This window comes from Frankliniella occidentalis, unplaced genomic scaffold, assembly GCF_000697945.3.
Source record: "Frankliniella occidentalis isolate FOCC.00 unplaced genomic scaffold, Focc_3.1 Scaffold91, whole genome shotgun sequence".
Lineage (NCBI taxonomy): Eukaryota > Metazoa > Arthropoda > Insecta > Thysanoptera > Thripidae > Frankliniella > Frankliniella occidentalis.
The window spans coordinates 835,406-845,356 of NW_026267220.1; the positions used below are offsets into that span (position 1 = coordinate 835,406).

Consider the following 9,951-nt stretch of genomic DNA (forward strand, 5'->3'; position numbering starts at 1 on the left):
AATAAATACTATTATATCAATATTTTAGTCCAGCGTTGGCGTTTGTCTGTGGAGCGTTCACAATCCACCCGAAAAGGAAATATGCCGAACATGGCGATTACCGAGGGAGATTGGGCGAGCGGTCGCTGTCCACGAAGGGACAACACACTGCGGTGGGCTCCCCTTCCGAAATGTTTATCAACGGGGCCGAAAGTGTTGCCAACCCGATGGCGAAGAATAACAGAGAAGAAAAGTAAAAGAATAATGGAGCGGGGCACAGGGGGCGTTTAAAGGGCCTCGGCGACGGTGGGTCGTGGACCACATGGACCACATGGACGGGACCGCGGACGGCCGGGGCAGGTGAAGGTGAGCTCGACTCGGGGTGCGTAGCAGCGCCGTGGCGTCCCCGCCCTCCCGCGCCCGAGAGCAGGGAGGGAGAGGGGCTCGCATCGCTCCAGAGCGCGAATGAAGAATTAAAGAGTGGAGATGAAAAGTTCCCCTGATTCCTGGTTTGGTGGAGCTGCCTCTGCGCTGCGCGGCGCTGCGCGTGCCCGGGCCGCGGACCCGCCGCTCCCCTCCCCTCCGTAGGCCAAAAGCGAAGGGAAGGGCGGGGGGCCTAGCCGGAGGGCCGCAGGGACTCGAGGTGTCATTCGCATGGAAAACAGGAGAAAGAAATGGAACAAGATGAGAGAGGAGCAGATGAGGAGGAGGATGGAAAAATGCCCCTGCGCCGCCCCGCCGCGCCGGCGCGCGCACGCGTGCTGGACCCGGGCGCCAGGCGCATGCCCGCCGCGGGGTGGGGGTGGGCCGGGGGGCGGCGGTGGAGGAGGCAGCCCCGCGCCCGCCCGCGCGCACCCCCGCCCGCCCCCGCGAGGCCCGGGCTCGGCGAGGCACAAAGACATCGCCACCGACAACTCGCAGGCTATTTTATTTCGCGGTGTAAAAAAAAAAAAATGCCCGCGTCTCGATAGCGGATCATTCCGGGCGTGACGTCACGCTCCCCACCCCGCCTCCGGCACGGCGGCGCGGGGGCGGCGCGGGGGCGGCGCGCCACGGTCCGGTCGCAGAGCGCGGGGGCGGCGCGGGGCGAGGGGAGGTTGGGGGCTCTAATCATGGCTTTGCGCATGAAATATGACTTGCTGGAGTCATCCTCTCCTCTCCAGCAGGTCGACCCGACGGAATGGCAGAGGGCGCTGCTGGCGGTCGCGCTCGTTGTGCTGTAGCTACGGCCGAGCCGCACACGGGCGGCTCCCCGGGCCCGGGCCGTCTCGGCTGCTGTGTATATGAGGTGGCCGTTACACATGCTTCACGCCAACTGGATCACCATTTCACCACCACCACGCCATGCAGGTGAAAGCGCGTGAGCTGCGCAGCAGCAGCGCCCGGGCCGACTCGAGCAGGACTTATAGCCGATCACTGTTGGGATTAATAGTTGGTTTCCTATGGGCGGCGTGATAGACCAAGGCTATTATCTACCGTAATGGGCCAAGTCGACAGGCCGAGCGGGCGGTCGCTCGGCGCGCCCGAACTCGTAGTGTCAATGACGGGCGTGGCCGACAGAAACTAGTCTCACAAATCGAAAACGGCCCGCCCGTCCGCCGAAACGCGCGCGCAGACACTTATAATAAAAATAAAAAGTACATGCTCGGCAGTGGCACAGTAACACCGGGCCGCACGCGCGCTCAAACACAAGAGAGAGAGGAGAGGACAGGCGTGAAGTTTACGAAGAAAAAAAGTCACAAAGACGATTATTATCGCACTATCAAAGTAAGATAGCGCGAATAGCAATTACAGTCGGCGCTGCTCGAGACGAGATGGCGGCGTGAGCTCACGACTCTCGAACAGCTGATGTTTCAAACGATTTTTTGCATCATCATCACCATCACAATCATCATCACCACCAAAGATCGATTTCATAGGAGTTCCGTCCTTGACCGTCCTTATGAAAAGGGCCCTCCCGGGTCGACCTACAGCGGCCTAACAACAAACGTCTTCCAGTAGCGGGACGTACGTAAGGTGTGTGGAGGCGGAACTCTTTCCTGGCCGTTTAGCCACGAGACGGGGCGGGGCTGGGTGGGGCGGGGTGGGGCGATATCGTGGCCCGGGCCACGCCACGCGGACTAGGCGTGGCCGCTAAAGCCAACAAAGCCCCTCCGGCTCGTTACCGTTTGTCTATCGCACGGCCCTCCATCATTCCCTCCCTCTGGACTTCCCCGACGCCGAGAATTTTTCAATCAAGATTCTAGGATCTGGTTTTGGCAACAACGAGCAGCGGCGGCGGCGGCGGCGAGTGGCGGCGGCCAGGTCGACCCCGTTATATTGACTTTGCCGTCGAGGACCATAAATTACGGCGGGCGACGGTGTCGGTGGTGCTGTCCTATACCCGCCGACCCGCAGCTGGGGCAGCTGGCGTTACCGGGCGGTCGGCCAGGTGTTATACAACATAGAACAGGAGCACAACGCAGCTGCTCCCGTGCTCCCGTAAATGCTACGGTTCTTGATTATCATGCCCTAGAAAAGCGGGATTTCGGGGAAATATTGCAGGCAGCCACGTTTGAAAGCCACATTTCTTCCTTTTCCGGGAAATCAGAAGCAGCAGTAGCGGCAGCCCGCTCCTCGCTTGCTCGCTTTTTGGCGCTGCAGGAGTGCGCTCTACGGTTCAGGATGAGTCGACCTGCGGCCCCTCGCGAACCCTTTCATTTCGTTCTTATAATACTGTTGCCTTTTTTCCCCCTCAGCTTTTTATTTGGAAAAATTTTAATGAAGAAAATAATAACAGTTTGCTGGCGCGCTGCTCGGCGAACCACGCCATTCCACAGACCATACTCTTATACCGCACGCATACGCACGTACCCACACAAACTTATACTCTCTCTCTCTCTCTCTCTCTCTCTCTCTCTCTCTCTCTCTCTCTCTCTCTCTCTCAGACTGCTGCTGCACTGCCCGATTACCATCGCCATGGCTACCGTTCAGAGCCGTGTGCTCCAGCAGTGTGTTCGTCCCGCGTAACGGAGTGGCGCGGCGTGGCGTCTTAATGCGCGCGGTATATAACGGTACGCGGCGCCCGGCGTTTAGCTCGCCCGCCGCGGGGTACGCAGCCCGCCGGACACTGCCCCCACCACCCTCCTCCCACCCCACTATACCACCTCCCCTCCTCTCTCTCCCTCTCTCTCTTGCTCCCTCTCGTCAGCCGCCACACCCCGCCACCACCACCCTCTGAATAGAAACATAGAAGAAGAATGTATACACTATAGGGCGCGCGGGGTGGAAAGGGAAACAAAAACAAAAACACAAAAAAAAAACTAAATAAAAAAGTTGCGGCCGAACAGCAGCAGAAGCCATGGTCGTGGCTCCAGGCGCAGGCCCAGCTCAGCTCAGGGCTCCCCAATGTGATATGAATATCAATCCTCCGAGCGGCGGCACGGCTGCGGCGGGTAGGTGTGTGCGCGGCGGCGCGGCGCGACATGGCGACGCATCACAGGGATTGGCCAACGCCTCGCGAGGCCGTTGGTCCTGGCCGCGAAGACGACGCCGACCTAAAGCACCCCAGGGTGCAGCTGCTTGCGGGCCGGGCCCGCGGCGCGCTCACTGCCCGAGGAGGCTTCTCCTTCTCTTGCCTTTGCTTCTGCCTCGCCGAGCGAGCAGCCCACCAGCTGCGATGTCACCATCGGTTATTGGCCCGTCTTCCGTCCTTCCTCCTCTCGCTTTCAAAATAGCGATCATACCCCCCTCCCCCTCCCCCTCTGTCAAGTTCGTGTCTCGGTGACGTCATTTGAAAACGGCAGGACGTCTCTGTGGTTAACGGATAAGGATCGACAGCATTTATGCAGTAAATTATCTCAAGCTTGTTCAGGTTCAGAAGGTAAACGCAGTATGGGAGTAAAACCTGGAGGGGAGGGGGGCGGGCGTGACATCAGGCGACCACCTTTTTCTTTCGGAAATCGATAACTTGACCTTAGCATAAAAGTGTTCGGTGATGACGCTTGGTGTATCGCACAATAAGAGGTATAGTAGGCCAAGCTGAAAATGTGTCTTATCGTTTGCCGCGAACACTGATAAACTAAGTGTTCAACTGCTCAACACTTGTAAGTGTGCAACTGCTCAACACTTGTAAGTGTGCAACTGCTCAACACTTGTAAGTGTGCAACTGCAAGTTGAATACTTGCAAGTGTGCAACTCCGTAGTCGTACACTTGCAAGTGTTTAACTCGGTAGATGTGCACTTGCAAGTGTGCAACTCCTCGGTTGCACACTTCCTTAGATTAGACGCTTACTGTGTAGGAAGTGTTCAACCGAGGAGTTGCACACTTGCAAGTGCACACCTACCGAGTTGCACACTTGGAAGTATTTAACTTGCAGTTGCACACTTGCAAGTATTTACCTTACAGTTGCACACTTAGAAGTGTTGAGCAGTAGAACACTTAGTTTATCAGTGAAGTTAGTTTTGAGTGAAATAAGCAAACTATCAGAAATTAAAGTGAAATAAGTAAAACTCACGAGCAGAATAAGCGAATTGGTGTCGTAAGAGAAACTCTGGCATACCTACTTTATATGAACCGAATGCCGCAATGATGCATGGATAATTCCTTGCCAAGGATTGGCAATTATGTGAAGGATTTGGCTAATTTGTAAAAGCCAACGAAAATTGATTGCGGCGAACGCGACCGTTTTGAATTTGGAGGTCAACAACGCACAAGTGACAGGTCCAAACGATGTCGGAGCGATTTCGAATCGATCAAAAAGGCGTCGAAACGATATCGTTTTGACGGTGAGTCCCAGTCGGTGCCTCATAGCTCAGAGTAAAACAAGCAACGGAATCCAGAGTGATCGTTTAGGTTTATACCGAGTTTATACACTAGCGACGCGGGGCTCAGGATATAATCTGCTTGGTTTAGCAAGTAAAGGTCCTAAGAGCCGAGCTACCGGTGAGGAGAGGGTTCGCAGGCGCTCCGCTAGGGACCTCCACTACCGCCGCCGCCGCGTACAAAAATAAAGAAAGCGTCCTCACGGCGCGCATAATGTGTAGCGGTCGATTCCTGGAACACACTCGACCGCACAGCCCTGCCGCCCCATGGCGTGTAATCACAGACCCTTCCCATCCGTCCCGAGGAGAGGCGTGGCATGGCGTGGCGTAGCGTGGGGATGCGTCGCGTACAGGATATTGAAAAGGCGCTGTCGACACCGAGCCCAACAGCACCGCCAGCACACCATCGCGGCTGCAGCAGTGAGTGCAGCAGCAGTCCGACCGACCGAGGTGCAGTCGCATTTTAAAACGATAAAACAAGTAAATAACAGAGCAACAAAAGACATTATACGACGGAACACACGAGCAAGAGAAGAGAAGACGAAAGCTGACCCCCCGGCCGGGTGTAAGTATAACATGTTGCTTACCCCTCTCCCGCCCCGCCACGCCCCGCCACGCTCCGCCCCGCCACGCCCCGCCTTGCCGAACGAGTGCGTGGACTCGCAAAGTCCCCCGGAATAATGAGCGAGCGAAGGGTTGGTGAGGAACAAGGCGATGGGGTTTCAGCGGGGAATAAAAACAGGCCGGGGGGAGGAGAGAGAGAAAGGGCGCGCTCCACCAATCAAACAGAGGAGACGCGCGACCGGGCGAGGAGCGAGCGAGGAGCGAGCGAGACAGTCGGAGACAGGCGGCACGGGCAGTGGCGTAGCTAGAGCAGTGCGATCGGGGAGCGAGCGAGGAATGAGACACAACCGGGCAGTAGCGAGAGAAAACGATGAGAATTTAAATTGAATTGTTGGCCTCTTTCATATCACAAGTAAAGGTAATTTTCTAAAATTGTCAACCTATGGCGAACTTTTGAAACAGAATTTCTACTAAATTGGGCACTGGAAAAAAAAATTAAGAGCAGAACGCATGGAAGTGATCTATTTTTGGGGTGGCAAAATGCAGCAACACACGTTACATACAGTCGTATGCAAAAACAAGTATAAGCGCAAATTCGATAACACAGGTACCGGATAATGAGTAGAAAACAAGAGGAGTGCGCTCTAACTGAGCTCTGCCAGCGGACCGCATGAGCCCGCCTCCTAGACCAGCCCCCGCAGCTGCAGGCTGCATCAGCCGTGGAGGTAGGCAACGCGGCCGCACGCCTGTCCGCCGGGTCTGCCTAGCCTAGAGCGCCTAGTGCAGCAGCGGCCGCACCTCCGCGGCGGAGCCGGAGCCAGAGCCGCCCGCAGCAGCAGTCCCACCTCCCCCTCCTGCGCAAAGGCCCCCTCCCACCACACAACCACCTCCCCCCTCCTCTCCTCTCCCGAAAAGTAACGATGCAAGGGTGAAAGGGTCTTCCTAGTGCGACGGAGGATCTCTCTGTCTCCGTCTGTCTCTCTCATTCTTTTTTCGAGTCGCGCGTTGGGCGACAGGAGGACCAGCAGCAGCACAGCCGTTTTCCGCCCAACATGCGGGCTGCGTACGGCTGACTTTACGAGGCCCAGAGATTATGTGTGTGTGCGCCGTTGGTGCCACCACCGCCTGCCACCCCTGAGTCATCCCCTGAATAGTAAAAGCATCCGTCTGTCAGTCCGTCCGCCTGTCTACCAGTCTCTACAGTTCGTTCGGTGGATCGTTGGTTGGTTGGTTGGTTGGTTGGTTGGTTGGTTGGTTGGTCGGTCGGTCGGTTTGTTGGTTCGTTGGTCGGTTTGTTGGTTTGTTCGTTGATTTGTTCGTTGGTTTGTTCGTTGGTTGGTTGGTTCGCTCGTTGGTTCTTTCGTTGATTCTTTCGTTGGTTGGTTGGTTGGTTCGTTCGTTCGTTCTCGTTCGTTCGTTCGTTGTTTGTTTGTTCGTTCGTTCGTGCATTGGTTCGTTTGTTGGTTCGTTCGTTCATTGGTTCGTCCGTTCGTTGGTTGGTTGGTTCGTTCATTGGTTGGCTCGTCAGTCTGTCTGTTTCTTCGTCCTTCTGTGTATTTCTTCATCCGTCCGTCAGTCCGTCCGTCCGTCCGTCCCTCCCTCTCACTCTGGCACACCGCTGAGCCCCGCCGCTGTGCACTACGTTACGGCCTCACGCTGCGCTGCGCGGCCTGGCCCTTGGCCTGCATGCCCGCCCAGCTGAGCGTCCCCTCCCCGCCCCTGTTGCACCGCAGAATGCACCGCTAAGTTAAGCCCCCCCCTCCCCCCTCTCCTCCCTCCCCACTGCACTCATGCACTCTGCTGCACTCCGACGCCCTGACCGACTGACTGCACCGGGGGCGGGACGGGGAGGGAGGTGGGAGGGAGGGCGGCGCGCGGCGGTGTCGGGCGGGCCCGAGAGAGAAAGAGAGATAGAGAGGCAGGGATAGAGAGAGACAGGGCGAGAGGCAGAGCGGTGGGAGAGTAAGAGGCCGACAGAATGGCGGGAGGGGGACTAGTCCGGCCCGCCCGCCTGTACTGCGTGCGAATAGGCGGCCCCTCCCGCTCCGCCGCGCCGCCCGGCCCGCCCAGGCGAGCCCAGACGCTTGTCTGGAGGGGCTTGGGGGGAGCGGCGGCCGTGGCGGGGGGCCGGGGGGGTCACGTCTGAAGGACTCGGTGCGGAGCGGTGCCGAGTAATCCCCCGGCATCAGCGTCTGCGAGCGTCGTCTAGCCGGCCCGGGCAGAGCCATGGCAGAGCAGCCCGCCGGTACGTCTGACCTTGGGGCGGCGTGGAGCAGCGTGGAGGAGGAGGAGGAGGAGAGGGGCTCGGAGGAGGCTCCCCGCACCGGGCCGGCGTCTGGTATCTCGTGTCATGTCCGGTGCGACTGGCTATGCCGGCCGCCGCCGCTGTTGCTGCTGGAGGACGCAGACACCTAGGTCACGACGACGCCCACTCCCCGTCTGCGCCGGTCGAGGAACGCACGGCGTTTCTGTCGCGTCGACGGCTTTCAATTGAAATCATATCATGTGCGTTTCCCTAAAATGATTGGTATTTATTGATAAAATTCTGGGAAAACGTTGAGAAAACTATCTGAGTGTGGCCCGAGCTCTTGAAGTCGTGACCACGACCGGCCAAGTATGGCAACGAGGGAATGCATTTCGTCAGGATTCCAGAGCACAGCAGAGAAAGCGCATGGAGCAGCGAGGCACAGGCAACAACCCTAATTATCGTCCACAACAAGTTAATTTTGTATTTTCTCGTCTGTTTACGTTTACTTTTACTGAAAGGAAAAGCAAAGTGGTCGGAGAATGCGGAAAATATGCCCAGCCTAAAACGTTGTCGTCAGCAACAAACTACTTTGCTACTGGAACGAACTTGACTACTAACGCTACCCCATAGTAAGCAAGAGAAAAACGAAACATAACAATAACAACGCTTTACCAGGTGGACAAGCACTTTTGTAGGTATTCTGTACCGCATGCAGGCGTGAGGGCGGGTTGCCTATTCGGTCGTGGCCGTAGCGAGGGTAGGAAAACCAGCTTGCCCGTCTGCATGTCTGCATTCGGCATAGTATACCTAAAAAAGTGCGTGAGGCTAATCAACTACCTCGTACAATTTTTAAGTACTGCTACCAATAAAAGCCTCCTGAATCTTAACAAAAATAGTATCGACGACACTTGTTTGTTTTCTTTAAATTTCGTAAAAGTTCATGCAAGTAAAGGTCACGTTTAAGAAAAAGATTTTACATTTGTTTGTGTAAGCTTACATACATTTACATTTGGTCTCGACCAAACTAAACCAAAAAGGTCCCAGACCGAAGGTCCAATGCGGGACGCAAAGAAAAGTCCTTTGCCCAAGCTTATCCTTCTGTTGACTACGACTGCAACGGTGACTGCGACAACAACGTTGCAGAGGCGGCTTTCATCAGAATCATCAGAATCAAACATCGGGTTTAACCATGGCATAGTGAGCAGCAGCAGCAGTAGCAGCGACGGCAGGGGCTCAAAGGATGAAGCAACCCTCTGGCGGCCCGGTCCGTCAGGATCACGGAGCGCCGATTGTTCAAATGAAAGACTAAACACACGACGACCGAGGAGGCATCACAGGCCGGGCTGTGCTGGGTACGACCAGACCAGAGGACCAGAAATAACACAGCGAGAGGGAGGAAAAGGCACGGCGCTTTTGCCCCAAACACATAGCGAGTCCGATGGCAGCGTATAGCGCCAGGGCAGCGCCAGGGACAACACAGACAGAGCAGGCGACACCGATAAGACAACACACGGACACGCACGCACTCGCACACGCGCGCTTCGGGGCACAACAACCTACCTGGATCAGTTTGCGCAGGACGCAGGCACGGCTCCGCTGTGTGTGTGGACGTGGCTTCCCGAGGACTCGGGGCCGGGCTCGGCCGCGTCGGCGGCGCGCAGGGCAGGCCGGCGGGCGTGCAGGGCGGGGCGGGCACGGCGCGGCACTAACTAGTCGGCATGGGGCACAACAGTCTGTGGCACGTCCTTGCCGGCGGGCTGTGTGTCTGGCGCTGGTGCTGGTGCTGGTGAGCCGGAGCTGGTGAGCCGAGGGCCCCGGGCTCCAGGCGGCGGCAGGCGCTGCGGCAGGGCGCTCCGTCAGGGAAGGGCCGGCGCATCCGGCATGATGGTGAGCAGGTAGAGCAGGGCTGTGCTGATGGAGCTAGCGCTGGGCTAGAGCTAGGGCCGCGCTAGGGCCGCGCTAGGGCGCTAAGCTAGGCCTACACTAGGGCTACGCTACTGGTGCGGGCGGCTGCGCTAGGGCTACGGCTACGTCGCGGTGCCTGCTGGGCTGCTACGACTCGGAGGCCTGCCTCAGACACTCCACGACCACTCCTCCACCAGGACTCCGTGACTGCAGCGCTCGGCGCGCCCGCCAGACCAGCCAGGCCCGGGCCAACCACCAAAAACTTTGGCCAAATCTCTTCATTTTCATTTTTTTTCTCCCCCTCCTCCCCTGTTCCACTCCTCCCCTCCTCCTCCTCCTTCGCCTTACTCTTCGCGCTTCCTCTCTGTCCGGCACGCCCGGCGGGCCGCTCACCGCCTCTCACTCTCTCGCTCCCTCCCCCTCTCCCAAGTGCGCCCGCTGGGCCCGCACCC

General features: G+C 57.5%; 1 protein-coding gene across 2 annotated transcripts in view; it reads right to left on the minus strand.

Annotated features, from left to right (window-relative positions):
- The window catches only part of LOC113204835 (broad-complex core protein isoforms 1/2/3/4/5), a 101,567-nt gene that overhangs the window by 35,764 nt on the left and 55,852 nt on the right, over window positions 1-9,951 (minus strand). The window contains exon 1 of one of the 2 annotated variants that reach the window (XM_026420161.2): window positions 9,155-9,692. The exons of the other annotated variant lie outside the window; for it this stretch is intronic. The gene's annotated coding sequence lies outside the window, so the exon portion shown is untranslated. Of the gene's footprint in view, window positions 1-9,154; window positions 9,693-9,951 lie in introns of those variants that run through there. 2 annotated transcript variants of the gene reach the window in all.